The sequence below is a fragment of the Castor canadensis genome, chromosome 17, assembly GCF_047511655.1.
Source record: "Castor canadensis chromosome 17, mCasCan1.hap1v2, whole genome shotgun sequence".
In the NCBI taxonomy this organism is placed as follows: domain Eukaryota; kingdom Metazoa; phylum Chordata; class Mammalia; order Rodentia; family Castoridae; genus Castor; species Castor canadensis.
Genome location: NC_133402.1, coordinates 33,712,814 through 33,737,763, shown reverse-complemented (window position 1 = coordinate 33,737,763; position 24,950 = coordinate 33,712,814).

The window sequence follows — 24,950 nt, the reverse complement described above, 5'->3', positions numbered from 1 at the left end:
AAACATTTTCTTAGAAGAGATTCAGAGATTCTTCCATTCTCTTCAAAGGGTGATGTTGCACAAAGGTGATACTCCTCATCCCTGGAAACACTAAGTGGTAGGCAGTATTCCTTGAAACAAGTTACTCAAGTCTCATCCGAAGACAATCTGCTTCACCCTCCTGCTTCTAACATTCAGCCTTTTCTTACACCATAAGCACCGCTGGATCCAGTCACTTCAAAGAGGTGATTTTGCACAAAGTTGAAGGTACTCACACATAAAAACACTGAGAGGTATCAGTATGTCCTTAGACAGCTAACTCAGTTGAGAATCCTCAGAGTGCTAGGCTCTCTTCCTGTTAACAGTCCTGTCTCTCTTAGAAGGCCTACAGGGCATCTTCCATTCTCTGGAATGGGGCAATTTGGAAAAAACCTGGAGTCCTCATCCCTGAAAATCTGGAGAGGTAGGTAGTATTCCATGAAACAACTAACTCAATTCACAATGCTGAAGAAAGTGTTTGACCCTCTTCCTTCTAACATTCATGGATTTCTTACAAGAGCTACAGTGTTTCTCCATTCACTTCACAGAGTTAATTTTGCACAAAGGTGATCTTCTTAGCACATGAAAACTGACAAGCAGGCAGTATTCCTTTAAACAGCTAAGTCAATTCACAATGCTAAACAAGTTGCCAAGCCCTGTTGCTTCTAACATTCATGACTCTCTTACAAGAGCTACCAGGAATTTTCCATTCGCTTGTATGGGATATTTTGCAAAGTTGTGTTCCTGACCCATGAAAACGCTGAGAGGTACTCAGTATTCCTTTACACAGCTAACTCAGTTCACAATGCTGAACAAGGTGGTAGACCCTTTTCTTTCTAACATTAATGATTCTCTCTCAAATTCAACAGTGCTTCTTCCAATCCCTTTTAGGGGTTATATTGCACAAAGGTGGTATTCCTCACCCATGAACACACTGAGTTGTAGGCCTTATTCCTTGAAAGAAGTATATCATTTCTCCTTGGGAAACAAGGTGCTTGACCCTCCTGTTTCTAACATTCCTACTTCTCTTCCAAGAGTTGGAGGGTTGGTTCCCTTGACTTGAAAGAGGTAATTTTGCACAAACTTGAGGATCCTCACCCATAAAAACACTGAGAGTTAGGCAGTATTCCCTTCAACAGGTAACTCAATTCACAATGCTTAAGAGGGTGCTAGACCCTCTTGCTTCTAACATTAATCATTGTCTTACAAGAGCTACAGTATGCCTCCTTTCACTTGAGAGGCCTATTTTGCAGAACATTGAAGTTTCTCCCCGTGAAAACACTGACAGTTATGCAGTGTTCCCTTAAACAGGTAACTCAATTCACGACGCTTCACAAGGTGCTTGATCCTCTTGCTTGTAACACTTATGGTTCTCTTACAGGAGAAACAGTGCTTCTTCCTTACATTGCAACAGGCCTATTTTGCACAAAGCTACTATTCTTCACACTGTAAAAGCCTGAGAGACAGGTAGTATTCCTTTGTAAAGCTCACTCAATTCTCACTTTTGAACAACGTTCCAGACCCTCTTGCTCCTAGAATGAATGGTTTTCATACATCCTAAACTGTTCTTCTTCCATTCAGTTGAATGGAGCTATTTGGCCAAACGGTGATGTTCCTCACCCATGAAAAAAGTCAGGGGAAGTCAGTATTCCTTTCAAAAGGTAACTCATTTCTCATAGGGAGACAAGTTGCAAAATATTCCTGCCTCTCACACACTGCATCAGGCCCTGAGCTACTAGTGTGTGTCCATTTCGCCTGAAGAGTGTATTTTTCAAGGAGTGAATGGTTCTCCATTTTCAAAGGCTTTCATTTGGCAAGCATTCCTTTCAAATGCTAATTCAACTCTCACAGGGAAACAATGTGCTTGCAACTCCTCCTGCAAAGCTTGACATCTGCTTGCAAGAGACACAGTGCCTGTTCCATTCAGTGGAAAGGTCTATTGGCACAAAGACGGAAATGCTCACACTGTCAAACCCTGACAGATAGGCAGTGTCCCTTTTGAAGGCTAAATCAATTGAAGCTGCTAAACAAAGTGCTAGAGCACCTTTCCTGTAAGCTTTGTGGTTCTCCTACCAGACACCCAGTAATCCTTCCCTTCATTGAAACAGGCAATTTTGCAGCAAAAGGAAGTTCCTCACACTTTCAAACCCTGAGTGGCAGGTGGTCTTCCTTTAAAAACTTCACTCTACTCACGCTGTTACACAAGTTGCTAGACCCTCTTGCTTCTACCCTCAAACATTTTCTTACAAGAGATTCAGAGATTCTTCCATTCTCTTCAAAGGGTGATGTTGCACAAAGGTGATACTCCTCATCCCTGGAAACACTAAGTGGTAGGCAGTATTCCTTGAAACAAGTTACTCAAGTCTCATCCGAAGACAATCTGCTTCACCCTCCTGCTTCTAACATTCAGCCTTTTCTTACACCATAAGCACCGCTGGATCCAGTCACTTCAAAGAGGTGATTTTGCACAAAGTTGAAGGTACTCACACATAAAAACACTGAGAGGTATCAGTATGTCCTTAGACAGCTAACTCAGTTGAGAATCCTCAGAGTGCTAGGCTCTCTTCCTGTTAACAGTCCTGTCTCTCTTAGAAGGCCTACAGGTCATCTTCCATTCTCTGGAATGGGGCAATTTGGAAAAAACCTGGAGTTCTCATCCCTGAAAATCTGGAGAGGTAGGTAGTATTCCATGAAACAACTAACTCAATTCACAATGCTGAAGAAAGTGTTTGACCCTCTTCCTTCTAACATTCATGGATTTCTTACAAGAGCTACAGTGTTTCTCCATTCACTTCATAGAGTTAATTTTGCACAAAGGTGATCTTCTTAGCACATGAAAACTGACAAGCAGGCAGTATTCCTTTAAACAGCTAAGTCAATTCACAATGCTAAACAAGTTGCCAAGCCCTGTTGCTTCTAACATTCATGACTCTCTTACAAGAGCAACCAGGAATTTTCCATTCGCTTGTATGGGATATTTTGCAAAGTTGTGTTCCTGACCCATGAAAACGCTGAGAGGTACTCAGTATTCCTTTACACAGAAGGTACAAAGCTAACTCAGTTCACAATGCTGAACAAGGTGGTAGACCCTTTTCTTTCTAACATTAATGATTCTCTCTCAAGTTCGACAGGGATTCTTCCAATCCCTTTTAGGGGGTTATATTGCACAAAGGTGGTATTCCTCTCCCATGAACACATTGAGTTGTAGGCATTATTCCTTGAAAGAAGTATATCAATTCTCCTTGGGAAACAAGGTGCTTGACCCTCCTGTTTCTAACATTCCTACTTGTCTTCCAAGAGTTGGAGGTTTGGTTCCCTTGACTTGAAAGAGGTAATTTTGCACAAACTTGAGGATCCTCACCCATAAAAACACTGAGAGTTAGGCAGTATTCCCTTCAACAGGTAACTCAATTCACAATGCTTAAAAGGGTGCTAGACCCTCTTGCTTCTAACATTAATCATTGTCTTACAAGAGCTACAGTATGCCTCCTTTCACTTGAGAGGCCTATTTTGCAGAACATTGAAGTTTCTCCCCGTGAAAACACTGACAGTTACGCAGTGTTCCCTTAAACAGGTAACTCAATTCACCATGCTTCACAAGGTGCTTGACCCTCTTGCTTGTAACACTTATGGTTCTCTTACAGGAGAAACAGTGCTTCTTCCTTACATTGCAACAGGCCTATTTTGCACAAAGCTACTGTTCTTCACACTGTAAAAGCCTGAGAGACAGGTAGTATTCCTTTGTAAAGCTCACTCAATTCTCACTTTTGAACAACGTTCCAGACCCTCTTGCTCCTAGAATGAATGGTTTTCATACATCCTAAACTGTTCTTCTTCCATTCAGTTGAATGCAGCTATTTGGCCAAACGGTGATGTTCCTCACCCATGAAAAAAGTCAGGGGTAGTCAGTATTCCTTTCAAAAGGTAACTCATTTCTCATAGGGAGACAAGTTGCAAAATATTCCTGCCTCTCACACACTGCTTCAGGCCCTGAGGTACAAGTGTATGTCCATTTCGCCGGAAGCGGGTATTTTTCAAGGAGTGAATGATTCTCCATTGTCAAAGGCTTTCATTTGGCCAGCATTCCTTTCACATGCTAATTCAACTCTCACAGGGAAACAATGTGCTTGCAACTCCTGCTGCAAACCTTGACATCTGCTTGCAAGAGACACAGTGCCTGTTCCATTCAGTGGAAAGGTCTATTGGCACAAAGATGGAAATGCTCACACTGTCAAACCCTGACAGATAGGCAGTGTTCCTTTTGAATGCTAAATCATTTGAAGCTGCTAAACAAAGGGCTAGAGCAACTTTCCTGTAAGCTTTGTGGTTCTCCTACCAGACAGCCAGTAATCCTTCCCTTCATTGAAACAGGCAATTTTGCACCGAAAGCAAGTTCCTCACACTTTCAAACCCTGAGTGGCAGGTGGTCTTCCTTTGAAAACTTCACTCTACTCACACTGTTACACAAGTTGCTAGACCCTCTTGCTTCTAACCTCAAACATTTTCTTAGAAGAGCCTCAGAGATTCTTCCATTCTTTTCAAAGGGTGATGTTGCACAAAGGTGATACTCCTCATCCCTGGAAACACTAAGTGGTAGGCAGTATTCCTTGAAACAAGTTACTCAAGTCTCATCCGAAGACAATCTGCTTCACCCTCCTGCTTGTAACATTCAGCCTTTTCTTACAACATAAGCACCGCTGGATCCAGTCACTTCAAAGAGGTGATTTTGCACAAAGTTGAAGGTACTCACACATAAAAACACTGAGAGGTATCAGTATGTCCTTAGACAGCTAACTCAGTTGAGAATCCTCAGAGTGCTAGGCTCTCTTCCTGTTAACAGTCCTGTCTCTCTTAGAAGGCCTACGGGGCATCTTCCATTCTCTGGAATGGGGCAATTTGGAAAAAACCTGGAGTCCTCATCCCTGAAAATCTGGAGAGGTATGTAGTATTCCATGAAACAACTAACTCAATTCACAATGCTGAACAAAGTGTTTGACCCTCTTCCTTCTAACATTCATGGATTTCTTACAAGGGCTACAGTGTTTCTCCTTTCACTTCACAGAGTAAATTTTGCACAAAGGTGATCTTCTTAGCACATGAAAACTGAAAAGCAGAGAGTATTCATTTAAAAAGCTAAGTCAATTCACAATGCTAAACAAGTTGCCAAGCCCTGTTGCTTCTAACATTCATGACTCTCTTACAAGAGCTACCAGGAATTTTCCATTCGCTTGTACGGGATATTTTGCAAAGTTGTGTTCCTGACCCATGAAAACGCTGAGAGGTACTCAGTATTCCTTTACACAGCTAACTCAGTTCACAATGCTGAACAAGGTGGTAGACCCTTTTCTTTCTAACATTAATGATTCTCTCTCAAATTCAACAGTGCTTCTTCCAATCCCTTTTAGCGGGTTATATTGCACAAAGGTGGTATTCCTCACCCATGAACACACTGAGTTGTAGGCATTATTCCTTGAAAGAAGTATATCAATTGTCCTTGGGAAACACGGTGCTTGACCCTCCTGTTTCTAACATTCCTACTTCTCTTCCAAGAGTTGGAGGGTTGGTTCCCTTGACTTGAAAGAGGTAATTTTGCACAAACTTGAGGATCCTCACCCATAAAAACACTGAGAGTTAGGCAGTATTCCCTTCAACAGGTAACTCAATTCACAATGCTTAAGAGGGTGCTAGACCCTCTTGCTTCTAACATTAATCATTGTCTTACAAGAGCTACAGTATGCCTCCTTTCACTTGAATGGCCTATTTTACAGAACATTGAAGTTTCTCCCCGTGAAAACACTGACAGTTACGCAGTGTTCCCTTAAACAGGTAACTCAATTCACCATGCTTCACAAGTTGCTTGACCCTCTTGCTTGTAACACTTATGGTTCTCTTACAGGAGAAGCAGTGCTTCTTCCTTACATTGCAACAGGCCTATTTTGCACAAAGCTACTATTCTTCACACTGTAAAAGCCTGAGAGACAGGTAGTATTCCTTTGTATATAGCTCACTCAATTCTCACTTTTGAACAACATTCCAGACCCTCTTGCTCCTAGAATGAATGGTTTTCATACATCCTAAACTGTTCTTCTTCCATTCAGTTGAATGCAGCTATTTGGCCAAACGGTGATGTTCCTCACCCATGAAAAAACTCAGAGGTAGTCAGTATTCCTTTCAACAGGTAACTTATTTCTCATAGGAAGACAAGTTGCAAAATATTCCTGTCTCTCACACACTGCATCAGGCCCTGAGCTACTAGTGTGTGTCCCTTTCGCCTGAAGAGCGTATTTTTCAAGGAGTGAATGGTTCTCCATTTTCAAAGGCTTTCATTTGGCAAGCATTCCTTTCAAATGCTAATTCAACTCTCACAGGGAAACAATGTGCTTGCAACTCCTGCTGCAAACCTTGACATCTGCTTGCAAGAGACACAGTGCCTGTTCCATTCAGTGGAAAGGTATATTGGCACAAAGACAGAAATGCTCACACTGTCAAACCCTGACAGATAGGCAGTGTTCCTTTTGAAGGCTAAATCAATTGAAGCTGCTAAACAAAGTGCTAGAGCAGCTTTCCTGTAAGCTTTGTGGTTCTCCTACCAGACACCCAGTGATCCTTCCCTTCATTGAAACAGGCAATTTTGCAGCAAAAGGAAGTTCCTCACACATTCAAACCCTGAGTGGCAGGTGGTCTTCCTTTAAAAACTTCACTCTACTCACACTGTTACACAAGTTGCTAGACCCTCTTGCTTCTACCCTCAAACATTTTCATAGAAGAGCCTCAGAGATTCTTCCATTCTCTTCAAAGGGTGATGTTGCACAAAGGCGATACTCCTCATCCCTGGAAACACTAAGTGGTAGGCAGTATTCCTTGAAACAAGTTACTCAATTCTCATCCGAAGACAATCTGCTTCACCCTCCTGCTTCTAACATTCAGCCTTTTCTTACAACATAAGCACCGCTGGATCCAGTCACTTCAAAGAGGTGATTTTGCACAAAGTTGAAGGTACTCACACATAAAAACACTGAGAGGTATCAGTATATCCTTAGACAGCTAACTCAGTTGAGAATCCTCAGAGTGCTAGGCTCTCTTCCTGTTAACAGTCCTGTCTCTCTTAGAAGGCCTACAGGGCATCTTCCATTCTCTGGAATGGGGCAATTTGGAAAAAACCTGGAGTCCTCATCCCTGAAAATCTGGAGAGGTAGGTAGTATTCCATGAAACAACTAACTCAATTCACAATGCTGAAGAAAGTGTTTGACCCTCTTCCTTCTAACATTCATGGATTTCTTACAAGAGCTACAGTGTTTCTCCTTTAACTTCAGAGAGTTAATTTTGCACAAAGGTGATCTTCTTAGCACATGAAAACTGACAAGCAGGCAGTATTCCTTTAAACAGCTAAGTCAATTCACAATGCTAAACAAGTTGCCAAGCCCTCTTGCTTCTAACATTCATGACTCTCTTACAAGAGCTACCAGTACTCTTCCATTCGCTTGTATGGGATATTTTGCAAAGTTGTGTTCCTGACCCATGAAAACGCTGAGAGGTACTCAGTATTCCTTTACACAGCTAACTCAGTTCACAATGCTGAACAAGGTGGTAGACCCTTTTCTTTCTAACATTAATGATTCTCTCTCAAATTCAACAGTGCTTCTTCCAATCCCTTTTAGGGGTTATATTGCACAAAGGTGGTATTCCTCACCCATGAACACACTGAGTTGTAGGCCTTATTCCTTGAAAGAAGTATATCAATTCTCCTTGGGAAACAAGGTGCTTGACCCTCCTGTTTCTAACATTCCTACTTCTCTTCCAAGAGTTGGAGGGTTGGTTCCCTTGACTTGAAAGAGGTAATTTTGCACAAACTTGAGGATCCTCACCCATAAAAACACTGAGAGTTAGACAGTATTCCCTTCAACAGGTAACTCAATTCACAATGCTTAAGAGGGTGCTAGACCCTCTTGCTTCTAACATTAATCATTGTCTTACAAGAGCTACAGTATGCCTCCTTTCACTTGAATGGCCTATTTTACAGAACATTGAAGTTTCTCCCCGTGAAAACACTGACAGTTACGCAGTGTTCCCTTAAACAGGTAACTCAATTCACCATGCTTCACAAGTTGCTTGACCCTCTTGCTTGTAACTCTTATGGTTCTCTTACATGAGAAACAGTGCTTCTTCCTCACATTGCAACATGCCTATTTTGCACAAAGCTACTATTCTTCACACTGTAAAAGCCTGAGAGACAGGTAGTATTCCTTTGTAAAGCTCACTCAATTCTCACTTTTCAACAACATTCCAGACCCTCTTGCTCCTAGAATGAATGGTTTTCATACATCCTAAACTGTTCTTCTTCCATTCAGTTGAATGCAGCTATTTGGCCCAACGGTGATGTTCCTCACCCATGAAAAAACTCAGGGGTAGTCAGTATTCCTTTCAAAAGGTAACTCATTTCTCATAGGGAGACAAGTTGCAAAATATTCCTGCCTCTCACACACTGCATCAGGCCCTGAGGTACAAGTGTGTGTCCATTTCACCGGAAGCGGGTATTTTTCAAGGAGTGAATGATTCTCCATTGTCAAAGGCTTTCATTTGGCCAGCATTCCTTTCACATGCTAATTCAACTCTCACAGGGAAACAATGTGCTTGCAACTCCTGCTGCAAACCTTGACATCTGCTTGCAAGAGACACAGTGCCTGTTCCATTCAGTGGAAAGGTCTATTGGCACAAAGACGGAAATGCTCACACTGTCAAACCCTGACAGATAGGCAGTGTTCCTTTTGAAGGCCAAATCAATTGAAGCTGCTAAACAAAGTGCTAGAGCACCTTTCCTGTAAGCTTTGTGGTTCTCCTACCAGACACCCAGTAATCCTTCCCTTCATTGAAACAGGCAATTTTGCAGCAAAAGGAAGTTCCTCACACTTTCAAACCCTGAGTGGCAGGTGGTCTTCCTTTAAAAATTTCACTCTACTCACACTGTTATACAAGTTGCTAGACCCTCTTGCTTCTACCCTCAAACATTTTCTTAGAAGAGATTCAGAGATTCTTCCATTCTCTTCAAAGGGTGATGTTGCACAAAGGTGATACTCCTCATCCCTGGAAACACTAAGTGGTAGGCAGTATTCCTTGAAACAAGTTACTCAAGTCTCATCCGAAGACAATCTGCTTCACCCTCCTGCTTGTAACATTCAGCCTTTTCTTACAACATAAGCACCGCTGGATCCAGTCACTTCAAAGAGGTGATTTTGCACAAAGTTGAAGGTACTCACACATAAAAACACTGAGAGGTATCAGTATGTCCTTAGACAGCTAACTCAGTTGAGAATCCTCAGAGTGCTAGGCTCTCTTCCTGTTAACAGTCCTGTCTCTCTTAGAAGGCCTACAGGGCATCTTCCATTCTCTGGAATGGGGCAATTTGGAAAAAACCTGGAGTCCTCATCCCTGAAAATCTTGAGAGGTAGGTAGTATTCCATGAAACAACTAACTCAATTCACAATGCTGAAGAAAGTGTTTGACCCTCTTCCTTCTAACATTCATGGATTTCTTACAAGAGCTACAGTGTTTCTCCTTTAACTTCAGAGAGTTAATTTTGCACAAAGGTGATCTTCTTAGCACATGAAAACTGACAAGCAGGCAGTATTCCTTTAAACAGCTAAGTCAATTCACAATGCTAAACAAGTTGCCAAGCCCTCTTGCTTCTAACATTCATGACTCTCTTACAAGAGCTACCAGGAATTTTCCATTCGCTTGTATGGGATATTTTGCAAAGTTGTGTTCCTGACCCATGAAAACGCTGAGAGGTACTCAGTATTCCTTTACACAGCTAACTCAGTTCACAATGCTGAACAAGGTGGTAGACCCTTTTCTTTCTAACATTAATGATTCTTTCTCAAGTTCGACAGTGCTTCTTCCAATCCCTTTTAGCGGGTTATATTGCATAAAGGTGGTATTCCTCACCCATGAACACATTGAGTTGTAGGCATTATTCCTTGAAAGAAGTATATCAATTCTCCTTGGGAAACACGGTGCTTGACCCTCCTGTTTCTAACATTCCTACTTCTCTTCCAAGAGTTGGAGGGTTGGTTCCCTTGTCTTGAAAGAGGTAATTTTGCACAAACTTGAGGATCCTCACCCATAAAAACACTGAGAGTTAGGCAGTATTCCCTTCAACAGGTAACTCAATTCACAATGCTTAAGAGGGTGCTAGACCCTCTTGCTTCTAACATTAATCATTGTCTTACAAGAGCTACAGTATGCCTCCTTTCACTTGAATGGCCTATTTTACAGAACATTGAAGTTTCTCCCCGTGAAAACACTGACAGTTACGCAGTGTTCCCTTAAACAGGTAACTCAATTCACCATGCTTCACAAGTTGCTTGACCCTCTTGCTTGTAACACTTATGGTTCTCTTACAGGAGAAACAGTGCTTCTTCCTTACATTGCAACAGGCCTATTTTGCACAAAGCTACTATTCTTCACACTGTAAAAGCCTGAGAGACAGGTAGTATTCCTTTGTAAAGCTCACTCAATTCTCACTTTTCAACAACATTCCAGACCCTCTTGCTCCTAGAATGAATGGTTTTCATACATCCTAAACTGTTCTTCTTCCATTCAGTTGAATGCAGCTATTTGGCCCAACGGTGATGTTCCTCACCCATGAAAAAACTCAGGGGTAGTCAGTATTCCTTTCAAAAGGTAACTCATTTCTCATAGGGAGACAAGTTGCAAAATATTCCTGCCTCTCACACACTGCATCAGGCCCTGAGCTACTAGTGTGTGTCCTTTTCACCGGAAGCGGGTATTTTTCAAGGAGTGAATGATTCTCCATTGTCAAAGGCTTTCATTTGGCCAGCATTCCTTTCACATGCTAATTCAACTCTCACAGGGAAACAATGTGCTTGCAACTCCTGCTGCAAACCTTGACATCTGCTTGCAAGAGACACAGTGCCTGTTCCATTCAGTGGAAAGGTCTATTGGCACAAAGACGGAAATGCTCACACTGTCAAACCCTGACAGATAGGCAGTGTCCCTTTTGAAGGCTAAATCAATTGAAGCTGCTAAACAAAGTGCTAGAGCACCTTTCCTGTAAGCTTTGTGGTTCTCCTACCAGACACCCAGGAATCCTTCCCTTCTTTGAAACAGGCAATTTTGCACCAAAAGGAAGTTCCTCACACTTTCAAACCCTGAGTGGCAGGTGGTCTTCCTTTAAAAACTTCACTCTACTCACACTGTTACACAAGTTGCTAGACCCTCTTGCTTCTACCCTCAAACATTTTCTTAGAAGAGATTCAGAGATTCTTCCATTCTCTTCAAAGGGTGATGTTGCACAAAGGCGATACTCCTCATCCCTGGAAACACTAAGTGGTAGGCAGTATTCCTTGAAACAAGTTACTCAAGTCTCATCCGAAGACAATCTGCTTCACCCTCCTGCTTGTAACATTCAGCCTTTTCTTACAACATAAGCACCGCTGGATCCAGTCACTTCAAAGAGGTGATTTTGCACAAAGTTGAAGGTACTCACACATAAAAACACTGAGAGGAATCAGTATGTCCTTAGACAGCTAACTCAGTTGAGAATCCTCAGAGTGCTAGGCTCTCTTCCTGTTAACAGTCCTGTCTCTCGTAGAAGGCCTACAGGGCATCTTCCATTCTCTGGAATGGGGCAATTTGGAAAAAACCTGGAGTCCTCATCCCTGAAAATCTTGACAGGTAGGTAGTATTCCATGAAACAACTAACTCAATTCACAATGCTGAAGAAAGTGTTTGACCCTCTTCCTTCTAACATTCATGGTTTTCTTACAAGAGCTACAGTGTTTCTCCATTCACTTCACAGAGGCAATTTTGCACAAAGGTGATCTTCTTAGCACATGAAAACTGACAAGCAGGCAGTATTCCTTTAAAAAGCTAAGTCAATTCACAATGCTAAACAAGTTGCCAAGCCCTGTTGCTTCTAACATTCATGACTACCAGGAATTTTCCATTCGCTTGTATGGGATATTTTGCAAAGTTGTGTTCCTGACCCATGAAAACGCTGAGAGGTACTCAGTATTCCTTTACACAGCTAACTCTGTTCACAATGCTGAACAAGGTAGTAGACCCTTTTCTTTCTAACATTAATGATTCTCTCTCAAATTCGACAGTGCTTCTTCCAATCCCTTTTAGGGGGTTATATTGCACAAAGGTGGTATTCCTCACCCATGAACACACTGAGTTGTAGGCATTATTCCTTGAAAGAAGTATATCAATTGTCCTTGGGAAACAAGGTGCTTGACCCTCCTGTTTCTAACATTCCTACTTCTCTTCCAAGAGTTGGAGGGTTGGTTCCCTTGACTTGAAAGAGGTAATTTTGCACAAACTTGAAGATCCTCACCCATAAAAACACTGAGTGTTAGGTAGTATTCCCTTCAACAGGTAACTCAATTCACAATGCTTAAGAGGGTGCTAGACCCTCTTGCTTCTAACATTAATCATTGTCTTACAAGAGCTACAGTATGCCTCCTTTCACTTCAGAGGCCTATTTTGCAGAACATTGAAGTTTCTCCCCGTGAAAACACTGACAGTTACGCAGTGTTCCATTAAACAGGTAACTCAATTCACCATGCTTCACAAGTTGCTTGACCCTCTTGCTTGTAACACTTATGGTTCTCTTACATGAGAAACAGTGCTTCTTCCTCACATTGCAACATGCCTATTTTGCACAAAGCTACTATTCTTCACACTGTAAAAGCCTGAGAGACAGGTAGTATTCCTTTGTAAAGCTCACTCAATTCTCACTTTTGAACAACGTTCCAGACCCCCTTGCTCCTAGAATGAATGGTTTTCATACATCCTAAACTGTTCTTCTTCCATTCAGTTGAATGCAGCTATTTGGCCCAACGGTGATGTTCCTCACCCATGAAAAAACTCAGGGGTAGTCAGTATTCCTTTCAAAAGGTAACTCATTTCTCATAGGGAGACAAGTTGCAAAATATTCCTGCCTCTCACACACTGCATCAGGCCCTGAGCTACTAGTGTGTGTCCATTTCACCGGAAGCGGGTATTTTTCAAGGAGTGAATGATTCTCCATTGTCAAAGGCTTTCATTTGGCCAGCATTCCTTTCACATGCTAATTCAACTCTCACAGGGAAACAATGTGCTTGCAACTCCTGCTGCAAACCTTGACATCTGCTTGCAAGAGACACAGTGCCTGTTCCATTCAGTGGAAAGGTCTATTGGCACAAAGACGGAAATGCTCACACTGTCAAACCCTGACAGATAGGCAGTGTTCATTTTGAAGGCCAAATCAATTGAAGCTGCTAAACAAAGTGCTAGAGCACCTTTCCTGTAAGCTTTGTGGTTCTCCTTCCAGGCACCCAGTAATCCTTCCCTTCATTGAAACAGGCAATTTTGCAGCAAAAGGAAGTTCCTCACACTTTCAAACCCTGAGTGGCAGGTGGTCTTCCTTTAAAAATTTCACTCTACTCACACTGTTATACAAGTTGCTAGACCCTCTTGCTTCTACCCTCAAACATTTTCTTAGAAGAGATTCAGAGATTCTTCCATTCTCTTCAAAGGGTGATGTTGCACAAAGGTGATACTCCTCATCCCTGGAAACACTAAGTGGTAGGCAGTATTCCTTGAAACAAGTTACTCAAGTCTCATCCGAAGACAATCTGCTTCACCCTCCTGCTTGTAACATTCAGCCTTTTCTTACAACATAAGCACCGCTGGATCCAGTCACTTCAAAGAGGTGATTTTGCACAAAGTTGAAGGTACTCACACATAAAAACACTGAGAGGTATCAGTATGTCCTTAGACAGCTAACTCAGTTGAGAATCCTCAGAGTGCTAGGCTCTCTTCCTGTTAACAGTCCTGTCTCTCTTAGAAGGCCTACAGGGCATCTTCCATTCTCTGGAATGGGGCAATTTGGAAAAAACCTGGAGTCCTCATCCCTGAAAATCTTGAGAGGTAGGTAGTATTCCATGAAACAACTAACTCAATTCACAATGCTGAAGGAAGTGTTTGACCCTCTTCCTTCTAACATTCATGGATTTCTTACAAGAGCTACAGTGTTTCTCCTTTCACTTCACAGAGTTAATTTTGCACAAAGGTGATCTTCTTAGCACATGAAAACTGACAAGCAGACAGTATTCATTTAAAAAGCTAAGTCAATTCACAATGCTAAACAAGGTGCCAAGCCCTGTTGCTTCTAACATTCATGACTCTCTTACAAGAGCTACCAGGAATTTTCCATTCGCTTGTATGGGATATTTTGCAAAGTTGTGTTCCTGACCCATGAAAACGCTGAGAGGTACTCAGTATTCCTTTACACAGCTAACTCAGTTCACAATGCTGAACAAGGTGGTAGACCCTTTTCTTTCTAACATTAATGATTCTTTCTCAAGTTCGACAGTGCTTCTTCCAATCCCTTTTAGCGGGTTATATTGCACAAAGGTGGTATTCCTCACCCATGAACACACTGAGTTGTAGGCATTATTCCTTGAAAGAAGTATATCAATTCTCCTTGGGAAACACGGTGCTTGACCCTCCTGTTTCTAACATTCCTACTTCTCTTCCAAGAGTTGGAGGGTTGGTTCCCTTGACTTGAAAGAGGTAATTTTGCACAAACTTGAGGATCCTCACCCATAAAAACACTGAGAGTTAGGCAGTATTCCCTTCAACAGGTAACTCAATTCACAATGCTTAAGAGGGTGCTAGACCCTCTTGCTTCTAACATTAATCATTGTCTTACAAGAGCTACAGTATGCCTCCTTTCACTTGAATGGCCTATTTTACAGAACATTGAAGTTTCTCCCCGTGAAAACACTGACAGTTACGCAGTGTTCCCTTAAACAGGTAACTCAATTCACCATGCTTCACAAGTTGCTTGACCCTCTTGCTTGTAACACTTATGGTTCTCTTACAGGAGAAACAGTGCTTCTTCCTTACATTGCAACAGGCCTATTTTGCACAAAGCTACTATTCTTCACACTGTAAAAGCCTGAGAGACAGGTAGTATTCCTTTGTAAAGCTCACTCAATTCTCACTTTTCAACAACATTCCAGACCCTCTTGCTCCTAGAATGAATGGTTTTCATACATCCTAAACTGTTCTTCTTCCATTCAGTTGAATGCAGCTATTTGGCCAAACGGTGATGTTCCTCACCCATGAAAAAACTCAGAGGTAGTCAGTATTCCTTTCAACAGGTAACTTATTTCTCACAAGTTGCAAAATATTCCTGTCTCTCACACACTGCATCAGGCCCTGAGCTACTAGTGTGTGTCCCTTTCGCCTGAAGAGCGTATTTTTCAAGGAGTGAATGGTTCTCCATTTTCAAAGGCTTTCATTTGGCAAGCATTCCTTTCAAATGCTAATTCAACTCTCACAGGGAAACAATGTGCTTGCAACTCCTGCTGCAAACCTTGACATCTGCTTGCAAGAGACACAGTGCCTGTTCCATTCAGTGGAAAGGTCTATTGGCACAAAGACGGAAATGCTCACACTGTCAAACCCTGACAGATAGGCAGTGTCCCTTTTGAAGGCTAAATCAATTGAAGCTGCTAAACAAAGTGCTAGAGCACCTTTCCTGTAAGCTTTGTGGTTCTACTACCAGACACCCAGGAATCCTTCCCTTCATTGAAACAGGCAATTTTGCAGCAAAAGGAAGTTCCTCACACTTTCAAACCCTGAGTGGCAGGTGGTCTTCCTTTAAAAACTTCACTCTACTCACACTGTTACACAAGTTGCTAGACCCTCTTGCTTCTACCCTCAAACATTTTCTTAGAAGAGATTCAGAGATTCTTCCCTTCTCTTCAAAGGGTGATGTTGCACAAAGGTGATACTCCTCATCCCTGGAAACACTAAGTGGTAGGCAGTATTCCTTGAAACAAGTTACTCAAGTCTCATCCGAAGACAATCTGCTTCACCCTCCTGCTTGTAACATTCAGCCTTTTCTTACAACATAAGCACCGCTGGATCCAGTCACTTCAAAGAGGTGATTTTGCACAAAGTTGAAGGTACTCACACATAAAAACACTGAGAGGTATCAGTATGTCCTTAGACAGCTAACTCAGTTGAGAATCCTCAGAGTGCTAGGCTCTCTTCCTGTTAACAGTCCTGTCTCTCTTAGAAGGCCTACAGGGCATCTTCCATTCTCTGGAATGGGGCAATTTGGAAAAAACCTGGAGTCCTCATCCCTGAAAATCTTGAGAGGTAGGTAGTATTCCATGAAACAACTAACTCAATTCACAATGCTGAAGAAGGTGTTTGACCCTCTTCCTTCTAACATTCATGGTTTTCTTACAAGAGCCACAGTGTTTCTCCATTCACTTCACAGAGGCAATTTTGCACAAAGGTGATCTTCTTAGCACATGAAAACTCGGACAAGCAGGCAGTATTCCTTTAAAAAGCTAAGTCAATTCACAATGCTAAACAAGTTGCCAAGCCCTCTTGCTTCTAAAATTCATGACTCTCTTACAAGAGCTACCAGGACTCTTCCATTCGCTTGTATGGGATATTTTGCCAAAGTTGTGTTCCTGACCCATGAAAACGCTGAGAGGTACTCAGTATTCCTTTACACAGCTAACTCAGTTCACAATGCTGAACAAGGTGGTAGACCCTTTTCTTTCTAACATTAATGATTCTCTCTCAAATTCAACAGTGCTTCTTCCAATCCCTTTTAGGGGGTTATATTGCACAAAGGTGGTATTCCTCACCCATGAACACACTGAGTTGTAGGCATTATTACTTGAAAGAAGTATATCAATTCTCCTTGGGAAACAAGGTGCTTGACCCTCCTGTTTCTAACATTCCTACTTCTCTTCCAAGAGTTGGAGGGTTGGTTCCCTTGACTTGAAAGAGGTAACTTTGCACAAACTTGAGGATCCTCACCCATAAAAACACTGAGAGTTAGGCAGTATTCCCTTCAACAGGTAACTCAATTCACAATGCTTAAGAGGGTGCTAGACCCTCTTGCTTCTAACATTAATCATTGTCTTACAAGAGCTACAGTATGCCTCCTTTCACTTGAATGGCCTATTTTACAGAACATTGAAGTTTCTCCCCGTGAAAACACTGACAGTTACGCAGTGTTCCCTTAAACAGGTAACTCAATTCACCATGCTTCACAAGTTGCTTGACCCTCTTGCTTGTAACACTTATGGTTCTCTTACAGGAGAAACAGTGCTTCTTCCTTACATTGCAACAGGCCTATTTTGCACAAAGCTACTATTCTTCACACTGTAAAAGCCTGAGAGACAGGTAGTATTCCTTTGTAAAGCTCACTCAATTCTCACTTTTGAACAACGTTCCAGACCCTCTTGCTCCTAGAATGAATGGTTTTCATACATCCTAAACTGTTCTTCTTCCATTCAGTTGAATGCAGCTATTTGGCCCAACGGTGATGTTCCTCACCCATGAAAAAAGTCAGGGGTAGTCAGTATTCCTTTCAAAAGGTAACTCATTTCTCATAGGGAGACAAGTTGCAAAATATTCCTGCCTCTCACACACTGCATCAGGCCCTGAGGTACAAGTGTATGTCCATTTCGCTGGAAGCGGGTATTTTTCAAGGAGTGAATGATTCTCCATTGTCAAAGGCTTTCATTTGGCCAGCATTCCTTTCACATGCTAATTCAACTCTCACAGGGAAACAATGTGCTTGCAACTCCTGCTGCAAACCTTGACATCTGCTTGCAAGAGACACAGTGCCTGTTCCATTCAGTGGAAAGGTCTATTGGCACAAAGATGGAAATGCTCACACTGTCAAACCCTGACAGATATTTAGTGTTCCTTTTGAATGCTAAATCAATTGAAGCTGCTAAACAAAGTGCTAGAGCAACTTTCCTGTAAGCTTTGTGGTTCTCCTACCAGACACCCAGTAATCCTTCCCTTCATTGAAACAGGCAATTTTGCACCAAAAGCAAGTTCCTCACACTTTCAAACCCTGAGTGGCAGGTGGTCTTCCTTTGAAAACTTCACTCTACTCACACTTTTACACAAGTTGCTAGACCCTCTTGCTTCTAACCTCAAACATTTTCTTAGAAGAGCCTCAGAGATTCTTCCATTCTTTTCAAAATGTGATGTTGCACAAAGGTGATACTCCTCATCCCTGGAAACACTAAGTGGTAGGCAGTATTCCTTGAAACAAGTTACTCAAGTCTCATCCGAAGACAATCTGCTTCACCCTCCTGCTTGTAACATTCAGCCTTTTCTTACAACATAAGCACCGCTGGATCCAGTCACTTCAAAGAGGTGATTTTGCACAAAGTTGAAGGTACTCACACATAAAAACACTGAGAGGTATCAGTATGTCCTTAGACAGCTAACTCAGTTGAGAATCCTCAGAGTGCTAGGCTCTCTTCCTGTTAACAGTCCTGTCTCTCTTAGAAGGCCTACAGGGCATCTTCCATTCTCTGGAATGGGGCAATTTGGAAAAAACCTGGAGTCCTCATCCCTGAAAATCTTGAGAGGTTGGCAGTATTCCATGAAACAACTAACTCAATTCACAATGCTGAAGGAAGTGTTTGACCCTCTTCCTTCTAACATTCATGGATTTCTTACAAGAGCTACAGTGTTTCTCCTTTCACTTCACAGAGTTAATTTTGCACAAAGGTGATCTTCTTAGCACATGAAAACTGACAAGCAGACAGTATTCATTTAAAAAGCTAAGTCAATTCACAATGCTAAACAAGTTGCCAAGCCCTGTTGCTTCTAACATTCATGACTCTCTTACAAGAGCTACCAGGAATTTTCCATTCGCTTGTATGGGATATTTTGCAAAGTTGTGTTCCTGACCCATGAAAACGCTGAGAGGTACTCAGTATTCCTTTACACAGCTAACTCAGTTCACAATGCTGAACAAGGTGGTAGACCCTTTTCTTTCTAACATTAATGATTCTCTCTCAAGTTCGACAGTGCTTCTTCCAATCCCTTTTAGCGGGTTATATTGCACAAAGGTGGTATTCCTCACCCATGAACACACTGAGTTGTAGGCATTATTCCTTGAAAGAAGTATGTCAATTCTCCTTGGGAAACACGGTGCTTGACCCTCCTGTTTCTAACATTCCTACTTCTCTTCCAAGAGTTGGAGGGTTGGTTCCCTTGACTTGAAAGAGGTAACTTTGCACAAACTTGAGGATCCTCACCCATAAAAACACTGAGAGTTAGGCAGTATTCCCTTCAACAGGTAACTCAATTCACAATGCTTAAGAGGGTGCTAGACCCTCTTGCTTCTAACATTAATCATTGTCTTACAAGAGCTACAGTATGCCTCCTTTCACTTGAATGGCCTATTTTACAGAACATTGAAGTTTCTCCCCGTGAAAACACTGACAGTTACGCAGTGTTCCCTTAAACACGTAACTCAATTCACCATGCTTCACAAGTTGCTTGACCCTCTTGCTTGTAACACTTATGGTTCTCTTACAGGAGAAACAGTGCTTCTTCCTTACATTGCAACAGGCCTATTTTGCACAAAGCTACTATTCTTCACACTGTAAAAGCCTGAGAGACAGGTAGTATTCCTTTGTAAAGCTCACTCAATTCTCACTTTTGAACAACGTTCCAGACCCTCTTGCTCCTAGAATGAATGGTTTTCATACATCCTAAACTGTTCTTCTTCCATTCAGTTGAATGCAGCTATTTGGCCCAACGGTGATGTTCCTCACCCATGAAAAAAGTCAGGGGTACTCAGTATTCCTTTCAAAAGGTAACTCATTTCTCATAGGGAGACAAGTTGCAAAATATTCCTGCCTCTCACACACTGCATCAGGCCCTGAGGTACAAGTGTATGTCCATTTCGCTGGAAGCGGGTATTTTTCAAGGAGTGAATGATTCTCCATTGTCAAAGGCTTTCATTTGGCCAGCATTCCTTTCACATGCTAATTCAACTCTCACAGGGAAACAATGTGCTTGCAACTCCTGCTGCAAACCTTGACATCTGCTTGCAAGAGACACAGTGCCTGTTCCATTCAGTGGAAAGGTCTATTGGCACAAAGATGGAAATGCTCACACTGTCAAACCCTGACAGATATTTAGTGTTCCTTTTGAATGCTAAATCAATTGAAGCTGCTAAACAAAGTGCTAGAGCAACTTTCCTGGAAGCTTTGTGGTTCTCCTACCAGACACCCAGTAATCCTTCCCTTCATTGAAACAGGCAATTTTGCACCAAAAGCAAGTTCCTCACACTTTCAAACCCTGAGTGGCAGGTGGTCTTCCTTTGAAAACTTCACTCTACTCACACTTTTACACAAGTTGCTAGACCCTCTTGCTTCTAACCTCAAACATTTTCTTAGAAGAGCCTCAGAGATTCTTCCATTCTTTTCAAAGGGTGATGTTGCACAAAGGTGATACTCCTCATCCCTGGAAACACTAAGTGGTAGGCAGTATTCCTTGAAACAAGTTACTCAAGTCTCATCCGAAGACAATCTGCTTCACCCTCCTGCTTGTAACATTCAGCCTTTTCTTACAACATAAGCACCGCTGGATCCAGTCACTTCAAAGAGGTGATTTTGCACAAAGTTGAAGGTACTCACACATAAAAACACTGAGAGGTATCAGTATGTCCTTAGACAGCTAACTCAGTTGAGAATCCTCAGAGTGCTAGGCTCTCTTCCTGTTAACAGTCCTGTCTCTCTTAGAAGGCCTACAGGGCATCTTCCATTCTCTGGAATGGGGCAATTTGGAAAAAACCTGGAGTCCTCATCCCTGAAAATCTTGAGAGGTAGGTAGTATTCCATGAAACAACTAACTCAATTCACAATGCTGAAGGAAGTGTTTGACCCTCTTCCTTCTAACATTCATGGATTTCTTACAAGAGCTACAGTGTTTCTCCTTTCACTTCACAGAGTTAATTTTGCACAAAGGTGATCTTCTTAGCACATGAAAACTGACAAGCAGACAGTATTCATTTAAAAAGCTAAGTCAATTCACAATGCTAAACAAGTTGCCAAGCCCTGTTGCTTCTAACATTCATGACTCTCTTACAAGAGCTACCAGGAATTTTCCATTCGCTTGTATGGGATATTTTGCAAAGTTGTGTTCCTGACCCATGAAAACGCTGAGAGGTACTCAGTATTCCTTTACACAGCTAACTCAGTTCACAATGCTGAACAAGGTGGTAGACCCTTTTCTTTCTAACATTAATGATTCTCTCTCAAGTTCGACAGTGCTTCTTCCAATCCCTTTTAGCGGGTTATATTGCACAAAGGTGGTATTCCTCACCCATGAACACACTGAGTTGTAGGCATTATTCCTTGAAAGAAGTATATCAATTCTCCTTGGGAAACACGGTGCTTGACCCTCCTGTTTCTAACATTCCTACTTCTCTTCCAAGAGTTGGAGGGTTGGTTCCCTTGACTTGAAAGAGGTAATTTTGCACAAACTTGAGGATCCTCACCCATAAAAACACTGAGAGTTAGGCAGTATTCCCTTCAACAGGTAACTCAATTCACAATGCTTAAGAGGGTGCTAGACCCTCTTGCTTCTAACATTAATCATTGTCTTACAAGAGCTACAGTATGCCTCCTTTCACTTGAATGGCCTATTTTACAGAACATTGAAGTTTCTCCCCGTGAAAACACTGACAGTTACGCAGTGTTCCCTTAAACAGGTAACTCAATTCACCATGCTTCACAAGTTGCTTGACCCTCTTGCTTGTAACACTTATGGTTCTCTTACAGGAGAAACAGTGCTTCTTCCTTACATTGCAACAGGCCTATTTTGCACAAAGCTACTATTCTTCACACTGTAAAAGCCTGAGAGACAGGTAGTATTCCTTTGTAAAGCTCACTCAATTCTCACTTTTGAACAACATTCCAGACCCTCTTGCTCCTAGAATGAATGGTTTTCATACATCCTAAACTGTTCTTCTTCCTTTCAGTTGAATGCAGCTATTTGGCCAAACGGTGATGTTCCTCACCCATGAAAAAACTCAGAGGTAGTCAGTATTCCTTTCAACAGGTAACTTATTTCTCATAGGAAGACAAGTTGCAAAATATTCCTGTCTCTCACACACTGCATCAGGCCCTGAGCTACTAGTGTGTGTCCCTTTCGCCTGAAGAGCGTATTTTTCAAGGAGTGAATGGTTCTCCATTTTCAAAGGCTTTCATTTGGCAAGCATTCCTTTCAAATGCTAATTCAACTCTCACAGGGAAACAATGTGCTTGCAACTCCTGCTGCAAACCTTGACATCTGCTTGCAAGAGACACAGTGCCTGTTCCATTCAGTGGAAAGGTCTATTGGCACAAAGACGGAAATGCTCACACTGTCAAACCCTGACAGATAGGCAGTGTCCCTTTTGAAGGCTAAATCAATTGAAGCTGCTAAACAAAGTGCTAGAGCACCTTTCCTGGAAGCTTTGTGGTTCTCCTACCAGACACCCAGTAATCCTTCCCTTCATTGAAACAGGCAATTTTGCACCAAAAGCAAGTTCCTCACACTTTCAAACCCTGAGTGGCAGGTGGTCTTCCTTTGAAAACTTCACTCTACTCACACTTTTACACAAGTTGCTAGACCCTCTTGCTTCTAACCTCAAACATTTTCTTAGAAGAGCCTCAGAGATTCTTCCATTCTTTTCAAAGGGTGATGTTGCACAAAGGTGATACTCCTCATCCCTGGAAACCCTAAGTGGTAGGCAGTATTCCTTGAAACAAGTTACTCAAGTCTCATCCGAAGACAATCTGCTTCACCCTCCTGCTTGTAACATTCAGCCTTTTCTTACAACATAAGCACCGCTGGATCCAGTCACTTCAAAGAGGTGATTTTGCACAAAGTTGAAGGTACTCACACATAAAAACAATGAGAGGTATCAGTATGTCCTTAGACAGCTAACTCAGTTGAGAATCCTCAGAGTGCTAGGCTCTCTTCCTGTTAACAGTCCTGTCTCTCTTAGAAGGCCTACAGGGCATCTTCCATTCTCTGGAATGGGGCAATTTGGAAAAAACCTGGAGTCCTCATCCCTGAAAATCTTGAGAGGTAGGTAGTATTCCATGAAACAACTAACTCAATTCACAATGCTGAAGGAAGTGTTTGACCCTCTTCCTTCTAACATTCATGGATTTCTTACAAGAGCTACAGTGTTTCTCCTTTCACTTCACAGAGTTAATTTTGCACAAAGGTGATCTTCTTAGCACATGAAAACTGACAAGCAGACAGTATTCATTTAAAAAGCTAAGTCAATTCACAATGCTAAACAAGTTGCCAAGCCCTGTTGCTTCTAACATTCATGACTCTCTTACAAGAGCTACCAGGAATTTTCCATTCGCTTGTATGGGATATTTTGCAAAGTTGTGTTCCTGACCCATGAAAACGCTGAGAGGTACTCAGTATTCCTTTACACAGCTAACTCAGTTCACAATGCTGAACAAGGTGGTAGACCCTTTTCTTTCTAACATTAATGATTCTCTCTCAAGTTCGACAGTGCTTCTTCCAATCCCTTTTAGCGGGTTATATTGCACAAAGGTGGTATTCCTCACCCATGAACACACTGAGTTGTAGGCATTATTCCTTGAAAGAAGTATATCAATTCTCCTTGGGAAACACGGTGCTTGACCCTCCTGTTTCTAACATTCCTACTTCTCTTCCAAGAGTTGGAGGGTTGGTTCCCTTGAGTTGAAAGAGGTAACTTTGCACAAACTTGAGGATCCTCACCCATAAAAACACTGAGAGTTAGGCAGTATTCCCTTCAACAGGTAACTCAATTCACAATGCTTAAGAGGGTGCTAGACCCTCTTGCTTCTAACATTAATCATTGTCTTACAAGAGCTACAGTATGCCTCCTTTCACTTGAATGGCCTATTTTACAGAACATTGAAGTTTCTCCCCGTGAAAACACTGACAGTTACGCAGTGTTCCCTTAAACAGGTAACTCAATTCACCATGCTTCACAAGGTGCTTGACCCTCTTGCTTGTAACACTTATGGTTCTCTTACAGGAGAAACAGTGCTTCTTCCTTACATTGCAACAGGCCTATTTTGCACAAAGCTACTATTCTTCACACTGTAAAAGCCTGAGAGACAGGTAGTATTCCTTTGTAAAGCTCACTCAATTCTCACTTTTGAACAACGTTCCAGACCCTCTTGCTCCTAGAATGAATGGTTTTCATACATCCTAAACTGTTCTTCTTCCATTCAGTTGAATGCAGCTATTTGGCCCAACGGTGATGTTCCTCACCCATGAAAAAACTCAGAGGTAGTCAGTATTCCTTTCAACAGGTAACTTATTTCTCATAGGAAGACAAGTTGCAAAATATTCCTGTCTCTCACACACTGCATCAGGCCCTGAGCTACTAGTGTGTGTCCCTTTCGCCTGAAGAGCATATTTTTCAAGGAGTGAATGGTTCTCCATTTTCAAAGGCTTTCATTTGGCAAGCATTCCTTTCAAATGCTAATTCAACTCTCACAGGGAAACAATGTGCTTGCAACTCCTGCTGCAAACCTTGACATCTGCTTGCAAGAGACACAGTGCCTGTTCCATTCAGTGGAAAGGTCTATTGGCACAAAGACGGAAATGCTCACACTGTCAAACCCTGACAGATAGGCAGTGTCCCTTTTGAAGGCTAAATCAATTGAAGCTGCTAAACAAAGTGCTAGAGCACCTTTCCTGTAAGCTTTGTGGTTCTCCTACCAGACACCCAGGAATCCTTCCCTTCATTGAAACAGGCAATTTTGCACCAAAAGGAAGTTCCTCACACTTTCAAACCCTGAGTGGCAGGTGGTCTTCCTTTAAAAACTTCACTCTACTCACACTGTTACACAAGTTGCTAGACCCTCTTGCTTCTACCCTCAAACATTTTCTTAGAAGAGATTCAGAGATTCTTCCATTCTCTTCAAAGGGTGATGTTGCACAAAGGTGATACTCCTCATCCCTGGAAACACTAAGTGGTAGGCAGTATTCCTTGAAACAAGTTACTCAAGTCTCATCCGAAGACAATCTGCTTCACCCTCCTGCTTGTAACATTCAGCCTTTTCTT